General features: G+C 39.2%; 1 long non-coding RNA gene across 1 annotated transcript in view; it reads right to left on the bottom strand.

The window, feature by feature from the left end:
• Positions 1–2,415: 2,415 nt before the first annotated feature.
• LOC108446120 overlaps positions 2,416–15,498 on the bottom strand; it is a 14,643-nt gene continuing 1,560 nt past the window's right edge. Inside the window, exons 2-6 of the long non-coding RNA XR_001861228.1 lie at positions 14,981–15,060; positions 14,597–14,758; positions 13,752–13,928; positions 12,730–12,850; positions 2,416–6,772 (exon numbers count right to left, since the gene is read on the bottom strand). This is a non-coding gene — a long non-coding RNA (uncharacterized LOC108446120). The remainder of the gene's footprint in view (positions 6,773–12,729; positions 12,851–13,751; positions 13,929–14,596; positions 14,759–14,980; positions 15,061–15,498) is intronic.

Here is a 15,498-nt window from a genome sequence, read left to right as displayed (position 1 = left end):
AATTGCTTCACTTCCTGAAAGTCTTAAGACAGACTGGTGTCCCAGGGAAACATGCCAGTGAAGGGAGGCTTTGCTAGCTAAAACCAGAATATTTTCCTTCAGATCCCCAAAAGCAGTTCCTGCTCTACTGGGGAAAGAAGTAGCCAAGGAAAGTTTTGTAGCTGTCCTTACTAGTAAAGCAGAAATCAAAAGCAAATTAAAAAGAAATAAAAAGAGATTTAATTTTAGGAATTGTTAACTTCTAATTTATGTAGAGGTGAAAAGGCATTTTCTGGGAGGCTGAGAATTGTTAAGCTGTATATGTTGCCACTATTCATGAAAACTACCAACCTCTTCTGTTTTCCTGTTTCTCCCAAATTATGAACTGACAAATGCTTCAGCTTCCTCTGAGTCTTTGGGATCATTCAGGTGCAGCATTCAAAACTCCTCACACTAAACTCTGATGAAGAGATATCACACACATTGTATATACAGGCTTCAAGACTTGGGCAGTATCAGAACTGAGTACAGACTAATTTTATCCATTGATAACTCTTTATATTATTGCAGGTTCTGATGCTCCCAAATGCTAATGGAAGGTAAATCTGGCATCTGAAATTATTGTCTTCCATGTGGAGACTGAGCTTTGCAGTCTGCTTCTGGGATACACTTTCATAGTCAGTTGGGGACTTTGACTTCAGAATTAGAAAATGGAAATTTAATAATCTGGCTAGCCCAAAATAGAAAATAGTTTAAATATTAACAATATATTTAAAAAAACCCCAATCCTTCCATTCTTTTCAAAACCAAATTTTTTCACATACATAGTTAGCCACAAAAAGCTTAGGCCAAATCATTTTTCCTGTACTCTTCCTTCTTTTCACTCTCATGATGCGGATGGGCCAAACCATGACATCTTCTCTTGCTCCTCTCCACAAGAGCTCTGCTGTTTTAAGTTGTTCCTGTTTCTACCTCATGCTGCTTTTTACCACTCTATCACCAAAACTGGGCTAAGAAAACCCCAGAGCATTCCTCAGGCACCCAGGTGCCAAGTCCTACTCCTCCTCTCCCACCAGGCCTTTGACACTGACATGCCAAGCTCTGTTCACAGACCTCCATGGTGGGACATCAGCCTCTGGCACAGGCTGGTGCCACACACCTGCAGACACCCATCTTTCCCACTACTGCAGATGCTTTGGCCATACACAGCTCCCCTTGGCTCTAGGCAGAGATCCAAACACTGCCCTGGTTTGCCAGCTGGCTGCCAGAGACCCCTGCACATTATCTTCTGGGTTTTAATTAGTTGTTTGCTGTAAGTGCACAATCCATTCCCAGTGTAATCACCCAGTGGCAAATATTCTTCCTGGGGAGTTCTTTTCCTACTGAACTCATGCTAAAGATGCCAGTAAACACAAGGTCCTCCCTTAAATTTGGAGAGACCCGTTCTTGACCTGAGAACAACTGAATTTCACTGAGACTATATCAAAGGGAAGTGAAGCAACCTGAGACCACAAGCAAAAACTTAAAAAAAAAAAAAAGAGAGAAATACATGCCTTTTTCACATTTCCCTAATCCAGCTGCAACCTTAACACATTTACTTTTATAATGCTTACTGTGTACTTGAAGTGCAAAGGATAGAGTTTTTCTTGATGTTCTTATTCACATGCCATTTGTGCTAAAACACTAGGCAGCTGGGGTTGTGTTGTTTCTCACAGAGATCAGTTTCCCAATTTTTTTGAGTGGCAAAATTTCCATTTTTTTGATCATTTGTGTTTTAATATAAAAGAACTGTATTAATTCCAGGTGAATTTACTTGTTTTACACCTTTCAGTTCTAAACTCAGTGGATTTGTCTTCTTGTTTAAGCCACAGTCAGACTTTCTATTTCACTGTGAGATCATATATCACAGCTGAAGAAGTCATTCTAAACTGACATTTGCCTTTTGTAATCCTGTGTGAAATTGCCTAGATAGCTGAACTTTGTTCAGCCTGTAACTGAAACAGGAAGATGCAGATGTCAACAAACGGGTGACTCAGTCTCAGATGGCTCCATACAGTGTTACATCAAGAGGAGCAGAAGTTTTCTCTGAATGATGTGTTGGCTTGGGTGCACTCCAAAGCAACAGAAGGACCAGCTCAGTGGCTTACTATTATATTATATTGCAATACCCTGGCTCTGCTAACATGAGTTTAATGACACATTATTTGCCTAAAGCACAACTTTCATTGACACTTACTAAATTTCAAGTAATCCCTTGTCTGGATACCTTAGGTTTGATATTTAAAACTGATGAGAACTTCAAAGACCGGCTGACAAAGTCACGCTGACATGAATCATCTCTGAGCCTTACCAACAGTAAGGCACTCTGAGAACTCACTTTCTAAGCGGCTCAGATTTGGTACCTGGAAAAAGTGGAATCTGATGCCTCTATCAGTGCGTGGGACTGCTGCTTCAGGAAAAAGCAGGAAGGGACTACTCAGGCATTTGCATGGAAAGCCATACTGCAGAGAAAGCACCTGTTTTCTTAATCTTAATAAAAATCCACCAAACGGTGCAGACAGAAAAGCAATTATTTGCACTCTGGGTCTCCACACTAGGTCTGCAGAAAGAAAGGACTTTAAGGTATGATCTATTAAAGCACTGACAGCTTTTAAGGTGAGGTGGAAAGTTCAGCCTCCATGGATGACAATTGTCCTTTGTCACCAGAGACCTCAGAAGGAAAATTTATTACTCTCAGCTGAAAATTTAAGCTGAACTGGAATCATGCCACCAGAAAGACTGTTTGCACAGTTCTGCTTTAGTAGTTACTGTCTTGGCATTTGGGTGAGAGAGTAATAATATGACATGGTGTACAGGAGCTCTCTCCAATTAACCCACTTGACTTCTCACATCTTTCCTTCCCATCTGAAATCTTGTAACATTCTTAATCAAAGGTCACAGGAGACACTGATACACAGGCAAACTTTATATATGGCAAGGCAAGGTTATCACACCTGATAAATCCAGGCCTTCTCTAACACTTCAGAATCTCTCAGAAGAGAGAAGCTGAACTTGGGGTAATTCCTTTTTTTTTCAAGCAAATTCTTATATCTACATGCATTCATACTCCTATAGTTTTTATATGTATATTTACATACACTATACATAATTGTATAAATTTATACATATGTGTTTACACACACCATATATACACATATGCACATTTCAGTTCAGTAGGTTCTAGGCAGACTACAGCTACTCCCTAGTTAATTTTTTCAGGTAACTCAAAAACCAGTCTTGAAAAGTAAAAGAATAAAATTAATGCTTCCCATTTTCAATCCAAATGAATAAAATACCTCCATCTTACATTGCAAAACTGAATAATTCATTTTCAAAACAAAAACCTTTTCAAGTGTGTTTTGAAATGTTCATGGGAAAGACATCATATTTCATTCTGCCCTAGCTTTTGCTGTCTTGCTCAATATGACAAAAGACACCAGCAAAAGAACAGGAATAAGCTGTTGTCTCCTGGAGGATAAATCCTCTCACATCATTGCTGTGAGCCATCTGCTATGCATTTTTAAGCATCTTGCCCCTAACATCAGTATTAAGTGGCTGCAGGGAGCACTCAGCATCCCAGGCAGTTACCAACCAATTGGAAGGATGTCTGGAAAACACCACTCTAAGAGCCCCTTGCTGGGGTGAATCCAGTAGGAATGGCTATGCATTTGGAAAAAAAAGGGTCACCAAGTGCTGTGGTTTTTACAACGGTGCCAACTACAGACTTCAATTATGTTTAGCATGTGAATATGTTACATTTACTACCTGAGGATTTAAAAATAATTTTAGTTTTAAGGGACGTATTTAGCTGATGGATAAAATTAGGCATACAAAAGGTGAAAGAATCCCTGCAGCTGGCCTGCCTGGCTCTGGTAGACCTGCAGAAAGGGAATGAGGCACACAGGGCTATTTCTGCCACACCTATGTATTGCATGATTCTTTATATAACCTCCTTCAGCCTCCACTGCTCTGTTCCTTGGAAAGAGCCACATGATGCCCCCAAAAGCTGGGGGTGCTCTTAATGCCATTACCACTATAACAAAATTGGGCTTGTACTAAAAGATCACCACTACAAACATCTCTTACAATTGGTAAAACAAAACTCTCTCAAGCTGAAACAGATAAATAATGGGAAAACCAAGCCTCTTCAGAGCAAAATTCTGACACCACCATATGAACAAGAAAACTACTAGAAGGTTTAAGAATAGGTAGTAATCTTTTGAGTCATTGTATCTAGTCTCCTTGTCCCATCACACTTTATCATGCACAGTCCCTGTACTGCAGCTGTGCTCATTTAAGCTTTTGTGGGGTTTTTTGTTAGGCTTCCTGCTGTATTTGTTGCAGAGAAGCATATTTGTTTTTTTCTGTGCAACACTATTTCACCTTGTGTCCTCTATAGCTTTCCTGCTGTTTCCTTTCCCCTCACATTTGTTACTCTACTTTCCCTTCTACCCCTTACTTTTGGGCTTGTACTGGTTTGAATTAAAAAGAAATGATAAATTCTATTGAGTGTTGCTATAAAAATGTTTTTTCTTGTATTCTGAGGTGTTGACCCCATTGTAGCTAGAGGCTCTTTTCAGATTTAAATGGTGCATTTCTTCCAATTTGACCTGCTGTCTCATATATGTCCTTTAGTAACATGATTTTAGAGCAGAAAAGACATCAAGATCCACGGTGGGATGTAGAAAAGACCATAACCTTACAAAGTGAGTTTCTTTCAATTGCCTTTGACTATGTGTGATTTTGGGGATGCTTCTTCCTTCACAGGAGCACTGAGTGATGCACAGGGTCTCACATTATGTGAAGAAACATTTCTCAGTAACAAATATCAATTTGACCTCTCTTCCTCAAAGAAATGACAAAATTCCAGCTGATATTGGCCACAATAGCAGAAGAATAACGTTTCAACACTTACACATAGAGAGGCATGTATAAAGACAGGAAATACACAATCATATTGAGAAGCACATAAAGAATGTTATAAAGCTCTGGCATAGTAATAACTGAGTTGCTGAGTTCATTTGTGCCCTGTCAAAGAAAAATACCGTTATATAAATGCATGCAAAGGTTCATGCAGGGGGACATCTGATCCCAGGAAGCTATCTCTGACACAATAGGTTTATTTCCTTCTTTTCCACATTTGCCCCCATTTCCCCGAAAAAAAGGAGGATTTTACTTAGAAGGATAACCTGCCCATGGTATAATCTATGTCACTGATAAATCATTTCCCTTTTGAGCATAAGGGAGTTTTCACTCTCCTCTGGCTCTAGCACCTGTTTTCTAGGGCAGCTGCCACTGCTTCAGGAGGGTGCTCTTTGTCTATTTAAAATTTACTTGTTTACTCTTTAAAAATCCCATGCTCAAAAAAAAAGTTGAATAATGTAGTTTCAGTTTAGCTCCTGTTCAATTTCTTGAAATCAAAATGTCTTTCCTTCATACAATACCAAAAAACCCACCATTTAAATACTGAATAAGAATAATTCTTAAAATTGTCTGAAATCCCAGCAGAGTTATTAGGTCAAACTGACCACACAGCAGTGGATTTCTGGTTGCCCTGGGAAAATAATTCCCTTCCAGCACCACAGTGATCAAATTATTTGAGCTTTGCAAACGCTAGCTTTGCCACAAGATGACAATGACCTGGTTGATCCTTCTCTGTTCCATCCCAAAGAACTGGTATAACCAAGCTGGAAAACCTACCTTCTTGGGCTAGAAATACGAGGCTCAATGTACAACAGGTTCATCAGTTCCCTCCCTTTTGACAATGAAGAAGGCTTATTAGTCAGGGGCTGAAAGACTAAAAACCATGAAAAAATATTCTGCTTTCAGTCACGTTCACAATACCTGACTACCTGGAAATAGGAATCAGCGGATGAAAAAGCACTCTGAAGTTTCTTTTTTGCTGCCATTTGTTGTTGCTGCTGGGAGATGACAGAGCTAATATGGTTAAGGGAAAGCTGTTTTCAGCCAGCAGAACTTTGACTCGAGCAAGATGCAAATCATAACAGCAATATTGGCCTATATTCAATAAATGATGTGAAATTTGCAGTTCAGATCACTGTTTCTTGTCATGTACGAATTCATTGGGATGGGGGGGTGAGTGAAAGAAACAAAAGAAAGGGCGGGAAGATGAAGAAATAAAAGGCTTAATTTTGTCACAAGCTTACTCTTGCTCTAGCAAGCAGCAAAATCTCTGTGATTCCATTACCTGTGGCTACCTTTCAAAGCAAAATTCACCATAATATTTCCTGTGTTCAAAGGTCACCACTGGCTGAGTTATGCAGTCAAGTTTAGCAAGTCAGACTCTGTTACCTCTTCTTAACATTGGTAAAATAAGTGCTTTGGAGTGAGAAACATGAAGATCTAAGCATAAACACATTTCTAGGTCCCAGACAAGATGAGATTAACTGTGTATGTGTGTGAGAAAGAGAACACCTTTCTCCACCCCTAGTTATTTCTTATCTGCTGAATATTGATTCAAATACTGTAATACTTAGACCCATTATTTTGGATGCAGAGACTGTCATTCAAAACCTCATTAAGCAGCCAGTAGACATCTCCATTGCAAGGAACAAGTAAAGACATCAAGAAAATCTGATAACTTGCCAAAGAAAAAGTGTACAAGACATGCAAGAACAGTGGCCTTCTTTGCTTCTCCATGACAGAGCAGGACTCATTATGTGCTCCCTCTTCTTTGACACAGGCACCTTTGTAGTCTTGAAGGGAAAGGGCGACATGGGGCAGAAGGGAACACCTGAAGAAACAAACCAAGTAAGAGACAAGATGTGGTAACGTGAGCATATCGGTGTCAATGTACATGCATTTTAAACAGCCAGTGGTGAGCCCTGAATTGGAAGGCAGAGCTGGCAATGCTTATGAACACACACATAGTACCTGCTGTCAAACAGAGCTGCACTGCAGAAGATGGTGGCAATCAGAGTCTCTTGGAACCAGTTAATGTGAGAGGCGGAAATGCAATATAAAAAGGAAAATAATATGGGGCAACCAAAAACTCACGTCAGGTGCTCTGGCAATGAACACTAGTGATATGATTTCCAACATAAATAACTGTTTATATTAAAAAGGAAAAAAACCAACAAAAAAAAAAGAGTTTAAGCTTTTATACATGCTAGAAACTTTTGTATGTGTCTTCCGTGTACGTGTCTATAGATATAAATATGTGTGTGTTAAATGCACCCATTAACATATGAATACCCCAAATAACATAAAATTGAGGTAGACAAAAACCCTCTTCCAAAAGCAAAAACACAAGCTTCTTACAGCCAATGGAGTAAAATCCAGAGGGGAATAAAGGGGTTACAGATGAGGAAACCAGTATGCTGTGTGTACCACTTGTGTGATACCAGGCCTACTTGTCTGTGGCTGAGACTCATATCAGTGTTTCAAAATGCATGTGTAGAACAGCTCAGACAAAATCTCTGTACGTGACGGTTGGGGCAGACAGTGGAGCTGAGCCAGCAACAGCATCCTTGTGTTGTAGGCTGAGCCACTTCAACAGTATTCCCAGAGCGGGAAAGGCCTTCAGATCTTTGTAACTGAATTCATTGTGGTAGGCAAATGGCAGAGGTTCTTGCACTGTTTTCATTCCTGGTGTTCTCTAATAAATTTATTGAACTTTTTCTGAGTGAGATAAAAAATCCTTTTGAAATGCATTTTAAAAAACATCTGATTAACCTCTCTTCTATTTCAGAGTAACAAATAGCTCTGATGCTCAGAGAGGGCTACAACCTTCAAGAGCGTTCACCCAGCAAGGAGATGACTCCCACCTTCTGGATATGCAAACCTGGATGCCAGATCATGCAATATCCTCTCCTTCTTCCATTTAATTTAATGACTCCGATAATATTTTCACAGAATAGGCTAAACTAGTTACAGTGAAATGAGATGTTGACTTAGTTGTAATAAGGTTTTTCTTGATTTGAGACATGAAGACAAAAGAAGTTCCTTGAAGCAGAACTGTTCTCTAAATCTGCTCATCAGTAAATTTGCCTGATTCACCATAAGCAAGGTGTCTGTTTATTAGTTCATCAGCCCTTAACAAGGTTATGAAGCCACTGTTTGCAAAACGTGTGAAGAATCCCATTGACAAGGTAGCATCCTATTAATACAACTGATGCAGCTGGGGAAAACCCGACAACCTTGGAGTCTTATCCTCTTCTAAAACAGTGCTTTCATACGTTAGAAACTAATTAGGAATGTACCATTCCTCCAAAACTTTTATCTGGCTTATTACAGCTTCACCATTGAACCGTGTCTAAGCCATAACAGAAGTACAAAGGTGTCAAGATGTGGGGATCTTGCTCAGAAGCATCAGAGTTTTCAGAGCTGTTCTAACCCAAACTTATTACTGAAAAGATGCTCTAAAAGTCATAACTCCCTGACAGGGAAGAAGAGGTTAAGATAAATAATTGGGGATATTTAACATCCTCAGAAAGCAGAAGAAAGGTGCAGAAGAATGACAACCAGTTTTATCATGGCCAGACATCCATACATTGCTGATAAAAAAATTCTGTCTTGCTTGCCTCATCCAGACTCAAAAACTAAGATGAGGTAACTACTAGCAGCCAAAGCAGGGCCCATTGTGTCTTAATATTTTTTTAATGATGATTATAGACTTGGAACCCAATAAATTTGAACCTGCTAGCCACAATGCCCAAAATTTCATCACAAATTACTTAACAATGCTTTTTTACAATACAGCTGAGCAGATTTAACTGCAATGTGAAATTGAGATGTGATGATTTATTCTTGCAGACTCAAACACTTTTTTTATTTTATTTCTTTTTGGTAGGATTAATTTTCTGCTGCTTTAATTCCTTGAACTATCTTCCCAAGTGCCAGCCCAGCATTAGTGCCAGCGCAAGGGAAGAAATGTGAGTGTCTGGTGGAGCTGGGAATGAGTTTGTTTCTTCAGAAGAGCCCCTGGAGCTCAGTGGCCCTGTGCAACGGTGCCATCACAGCCCTCTTGGGATCACCAGACCCAATGCAGTTGCATGCAGCCACCCACCCTCACACAATAGCGCTGGATCCAGGGGAGCTGATGTCATCTCTAAGGTGGCAAGGCTGTTTTGTGGAGCCAAACCTCTGCTGCCTATGTAAGTCAGGGAACTGCATATATTTGGAATGTAACCCAAGACTCAATATTTAAAAAAAAAAAAAAAAAAATTACTAATGGGATCTACTTGTGTCTTGAAGGTTAGTGCATTGCTGGTATGGTTTTGCAGCTAAACATGAAGGGACCCTAGAAATACAGCTTTGGCAAGGATGAGCGCATGATTTCAGATTGCTCCTTGCTGCCAGAATATACACTTGCCTCATATTTGCAATGAAAGAGTTAATGTAATTGTTGTCCTGATCTAGTCTAAGGCTTTTTTTTACAGGGCTTATCCAAGCTGCATCACTTTTTCATTTATACTAGAACCCCCCAAAGTGTCTCCTGTTGCATGCCATAACCACACTCTGGAAAGTTATTAATAAAAGTGTTCATTGTTCTAACCCTGAGTGACCAAACCCAACTTTATGCCCTATACTGAGTGTTCCTCTGAACAATTCAAGGGAAGTTGATGTTATTTATCCTGAGGCTGAGAAGCAACAGGAGAATTAGCATGCATGTCACTGTGTTCAAATCCCTGCAAAAGTTGACAATTCTATTTGCAAGTATAATTCCAGACTGTCCAGGGAGATGACAGACAAGCAGGTGCAGACTTGCCTGAAAAGGAAGCTGCTTTAAGGCAGCACACAAACAGAAGGAATCTCCCCACTTCCCTGGAAAGACTTTAAGGACATGCTTTAATGAATTGTTTGACACAAACCTGAGTATATTAAAGAAGAGAGGCAACAGAAGGCAAGCAAAGTATTAGCCTGTGCATCCTTTCCAAGCCTTCTGTTTGCCAAGGCAGGAATAGCCTTGTTGTCTCCTCTGGAAAACTGGGGAGCTGAACATTCACATTATAAAGCAATGAAAGAAGGGCACTTACTATAATGATTCAGGGAAAACACTGATGGTACTGGAATTCATAGCAAGGAACAGCTCTTGTAGCTGGCTAAATGCAGGAGGGAAGCTTGACAGAGGCCGTTTTGGCAGAAAAATTAGATGTTATGTTCAGTGTATTCTGAACAAGTACTTGGCACACAAAGTGAACTCAGTTGAATGTATTCAAGAGGCAACAAGCTGTGAAATGTGTGTTTAGCTTAGCAGATTGGCAACAGTGGCTTCAGTCAAAGAAAGGACCACCTAGTTTCTCCTGTTTGGAGGTCTCACCTACTACAGTTTGTCACAGACACATTATATACTGTTCACATAGTTTATTTTTTTCCTGTAATTTGTCCATTAATAATGGCAGGGTTGATTTTCCAGTGGAACATTTATATTAGTCAGAAATTTAATAACTTGGCAAACCTCATTAAAAATTGTCACTACAGGACATGGTACATTTCTGCTTAGTCATCTATCTAGCATTTGTTTTAACCCCTGACAGAGTCAAGAGCATGGCCGTGGAGGTCAAAAGGTGTCCTTCCTACCCCTAGCACGTAACTGCTGAAGATCTGGAAGCCGAGTAGAAGGAAGGCTTTACACCCCAACTGCTTGCAGTGAAACTTGCCTCTAAGGAAGAGACAGTCACAGCTCCTGTTCACTTCTATCCACCAATCTGATTTGTTTGGCTAACAGCAGCCAATGGAACAAACTGCAGGTGAGAGCAAACAGCAGTTCCAGGCTATGGCTCGCAGGAAAGCTGAATAAAGCCAGATGTTGCTGTGAGACCCTCAGAGCCTGTACAGTGCACAGCCTGTATGGCAGAGGAGCACTGGGGCTGCTGCTCGGAGCGTCTCTTAGCATGGAAGTACACAGTGTGAAGGCAGCTTGATTCAGGGAAATGAACAGGTATGGGGACGTGATTTCCCCAGGACTAATCCTTAATGTTCTTCTTATCCATTCATTGAATAATACATTGATGTAATAACTTTTTTACTCCTCCTTACATAAAAGGAGATGCAGGTTTGTTTTTTGTTGTTGTGGGGATTTTTCTCCCAAAAAATCTCTATTGAGAATATTCATAGCAAAAGTTTGAGAACATTATACTAATAAAACAATAAATAAAGCCAAAGCCAGTCTTTCTTATTTAATGGCATACTTTTTAAAAAACATTGTTCTGATTTTTTTTGTTGCTGTTGTTCCTGTAAAAGAGGTAATTTTTTTCTTCAAAATTTTACCTCAATTTCTCCAATGTTATGATTAGAGGCATTTCTTCTAGAGTTATCTATTGATTCCAAATTATTAGCTAGACTACAAGAACTAGCTACATCTGCACTTAAGAGGTAGACATTCTTCTTCAGGATAATATTTAACATTTTTCTACTGACAAGCAAGACTATTATATTTAAAATTTACAATAAATGAAATACAAATTTTGCATGTAACGTAATAAACTTGTAAACAGATTTATTATTTTAAATGGCATTTTATTGCCAAAGGTATAGGTTTTTTTCCACCAATTGAGGAGGCAAAATTATTTTATGACATGTAAAATATGACACAAAGCTGCACAAGCTTGAACTGTTCATCTGATTGCATTTTAAATGTCTCTTCATGCAATGTTTTCTACAATTTGTTTTTACTATCATGATAACTTAGCTTTGTCTTCTCTACTCCCCCAAAAAGCTTGAAAATATTGGCATAAAATCTATTATTTAAAAAGAAAAACCCCTGAAATGTCATTGGGATCCTTCACATTTGCTCACTAGCTTCTTTTTGTGAGCGCTTAACTTCTTCAAGTCCAAAGACATATCTCTGTGGTCACTTGATTAAAACATATGCCACGATTTCCACTTCACTACATGACCCTGACATTTGACTCTAAGAAAAACACCTACTATTAAAAAAGATGTGATGCTATCATGATCTAGCAATGATCAATTAAACCCAGGCCTGAATTCTAATGAATTTCAAGTGACAGGCACCTCTGTTTAATGCTGAGATACTGACTCAGCACTGCTTAGCAATGCAAACCTGACATCTGGATTGGTTTGCCATACTTTCATACACCCCCAAATTTAACATCCAAATTTGTTTTAGCTTCCTCTGGTAAGTTTCTGGCTTTTTAGTGTGTTTATAATACTGTTATAAACTTACTGACCTGCCCTACTAATGCATGCTTAGCACAATTTATTCCATCCTTGCACAATGGAAGTTATTTATTAATTCATTCTTTATTTTTGAAGATGATTACTACAAGTGGAATCATAGGACAGCCAAGAAGACAAGCCAAATCAGGCACCATTAAAAATCAGTGCTGTTTGCAGGTCTCTAACTGGTGTAAAAGAGTGCTGGCAACATCTTGTCACTTAAAATACAGTATATTAAGTACAAGACTAGAGCAAACCCCACAAAATATTCAGCACAGTGCATCTTCCCAGGAATTCACTAGACCTCAGTACTATTGTCATGACATCTTATGAAACTGAGTTATTTAGCACTCACAGCGGATTAAGTGAGAACAGAAACTCCAGAAGTAGTCCACTAACAAAAACCCCATTCACCCCATTGAGCAGAAGTTCAGCTCCTTTGTTTGAAACAAAATACAGTACTCAACCAAAAAGCAAACCCAGACTTGACTACCTCAAACAGCTGAAGCATTACTGAAAATTGTCATGTTAAAGTCCTCCATGACCTGAGCCAAGGGCCAAACTCACCCGTGGTGCAATTCCTTTGACTTCAATGGAGTTGTGCTGGCAACCACCTCAGCTGTACTTGGCCCAGTGCCATTATTTATGCAAGGCTGTGCTGTGTGTCTTCTCTTGATAAATGCCAGCACTGTAGAGCTCCGAAAAATAAAGAAAAAAACATTCTTCAATAATCACAACAAGACAAGAAACGCAGGCACACAAACTGCAGCACAGCAGATAAACAAGAGCTTACAGCTGTGCTATGTGCAAGCACTTAGAGGAAGCTTTTTCTTTTATTTTAAAGAAAAATTTAATGTCATAACTAGCATGAGCTTCTTTTTAGTAAATAGACTACAATTTGACTCTTTCATCTCTGCTTTGAGCCACAATTTTTCAATTAAGAATAGAAGTGGGATGAGACAGAAACTGACTGACTTTTTATGGACAGACCCTGGCCTGCAGTTTAACATACTTGAGGGAGTGAAGGACTTGCAAATACACTTTCAACGTCTTTAAATTTGGAAATATTTAGCACTGCTACATGAGGTATGAAGCCAAGCAAAATCTTCAAGACTCACATGAACACGATAATTAGTTTATATTCAGGTAACATGCCTGTCAGTTACTGTTACTAGAGGCTTTAGAAAGACTTTAAATATAAACATGAAGGCTCTAACCCACCGTTTTGCTGAATTGGTGTAGGCGATCCTCACACACTTGTAAGGCAGCAGAAGGCACTAAATAGCACCTACAAAGCAGGCTGCAGCACCTGCTTCTCAGGAGCTGACTGATACGTCAGAAATTCTGTGTCAGCACACAGCCTGGTTGAGGAGCAGTGAACGCAAATTCTCCCAGGAGCTCCCGAAAGCCAGCATTATCAATTACCTATATGCTGGTGGTTTTTTTAACAAATCAGTCCAGTGTGTGTATCTATATATACATATTTATGTATATATATAAGGTCAGCTTACTTTTTTCCTCAGATGTATCTGAACAATAATAATTTTTAAAAATTAGATGTCATCTGGAATCAATGAATGCATACTCACATGTCTTTCTTTTGTCTGCTTAAAGGCAATGCTTATCCTTCGTATTTTGTTTCATCCACACATGCAATGAAACTGTCATGCCTTCCTGACATTGCAATAAATTAAAATGTGCAAGGGTAAATTAAAAAAAGAATCTGAAGAGTACATGAGCAATTGTATATTCAGTATTGCAGTAGTCTGTGAAAAAAAGAGTTGGCCCAGTAAGTTAGGATAAACACAGATTCTAAGAAAAAATATGAATGCATATTTCAAATGAGAAACAAGAAGGTTTAAAGCAAATATTTACTGAAATCTGATGCCACTAAATAGCTTTGTTACCTTAGGCAGCCTACTTAACTGCTGCTTACCCATTTGAAGTATGAGAAAATGTCTCCTTATTTGAATGATATCTGAATTTTCCTGGGAAGGTAGAACAGCTTATAACAGAAGGGACTTTTGAGGTTATTGTCTTCTCTATCTGCCCAGAGCAGGACCTACTTTGAAGATCTTAGATTCAACTTCAGGATGAAATCAGTTTGCTCTGGACCTTACCCAGTCAAGCTTCAAGTATCTACAGTGGTGATACTTGAACCTGTCCTAATTCTTTATGAACATTTATTTTCTCCAATTACAAATGAGAATTTCTTGCATTGCAGCTTGCATCCATTCTCTTATCCTGTCACTGTGGAAAACAATCTGTCTCTGTCTCCCCTACACACTTCCATCAGGCAGCAATCAGGGCTCCTTCCTGTCAGACTCCCCTTCCCCAGGCTGAACAATCCCAGCTCTCACAGCCTTTCTTTGCACACTCTGTGCTCCTGCCCCTCTGACCAGCCTGTGTCCCACTGCTGGGCTCCATCCAGTACCTTAGCCTCTCTCTTCTACTGAGGAGCCCCAAACTGGGCACAGTGCTCCAGGTGCAGCCTCTCCAGTGCCAAAGAGTGGAGAAGGATTGCTGCCCTCAGCAGTACTCCAGTAGTGAGCAGTCTTCAGCTGGGCTTCATGGTCCTGGTTGCAACTTGGTGGTCCTGCCAAGACATATTTTGAACTGCTCAAAGTCTAAAAATAACTGCAGAAATTGTTAGGTAGTATTTACGCAAGAAAGAATGACAACTTATGCTTTTAAATCCTACCCAAAAGATTTACTAAGCTAAATTATCAAAATTTGAACTTTATCTGACAGAGAGTTCCTGTAGAGAGATGTCAGAGACCTTTTAGAAAGAATATATTTATTATCATGATGTACTTACATTGCTGCCAGATGGAAGATTTAGTCAGGGAATAAAAAACTTAATTTCATCATCTGATGTGACAACTGAGTTACTTCTTCCTATTTAAAAAGAATAAATGAGAAGACAGTATATTTAATTAAAGAGAAAATCAGCATTTGTGATTGTCTTCAGTTAAAGCACAAGTCCCTCTCTCTCTTTCTTAATTTCTGTATTGCTATCCTTCACTGGATCACCTACCTAAAACATCACTATTTATCACTCCCTTAACACAATCATGCTATCATCACAACACAATTACCTCACTTTTTTGATGCTTTATCATTTTTTTCCACTAGCTTCCTTTCGACAACTTTAGCTCTAGCAATGTGCAGCTATTGTAAAAACAGATTTGTTTATTTTACCTCCTTTTTAATAAACCCCTGGAGTGCAGCCTTGCTGAGAATATTTTAGACAGTTTTGCCGTTCCCATTATATCAAACACATGTACATTATTCTTCTTCATCTTCTGCTGACAAGAACACAAATCTGCATTCCTG

Source organism: Corvus brachyrhynchos, unplaced genomic scaffold (assembly GCF_000691975.1).
Source record: "Corvus brachyrhynchos isolate BGI_N302 unplaced genomic scaffold, ASM69197v1 scaffold3, whole genome shotgun sequence".
Classification (NCBI taxonomy): Eukaryota; Metazoa; Chordata; class Aves; order Passeriformes; family Corvidae; genus Corvus; species Corvus brachyrhynchos.
This window is presented reverse-complemented; position numbering and strand designations above follow the sequence as displayed.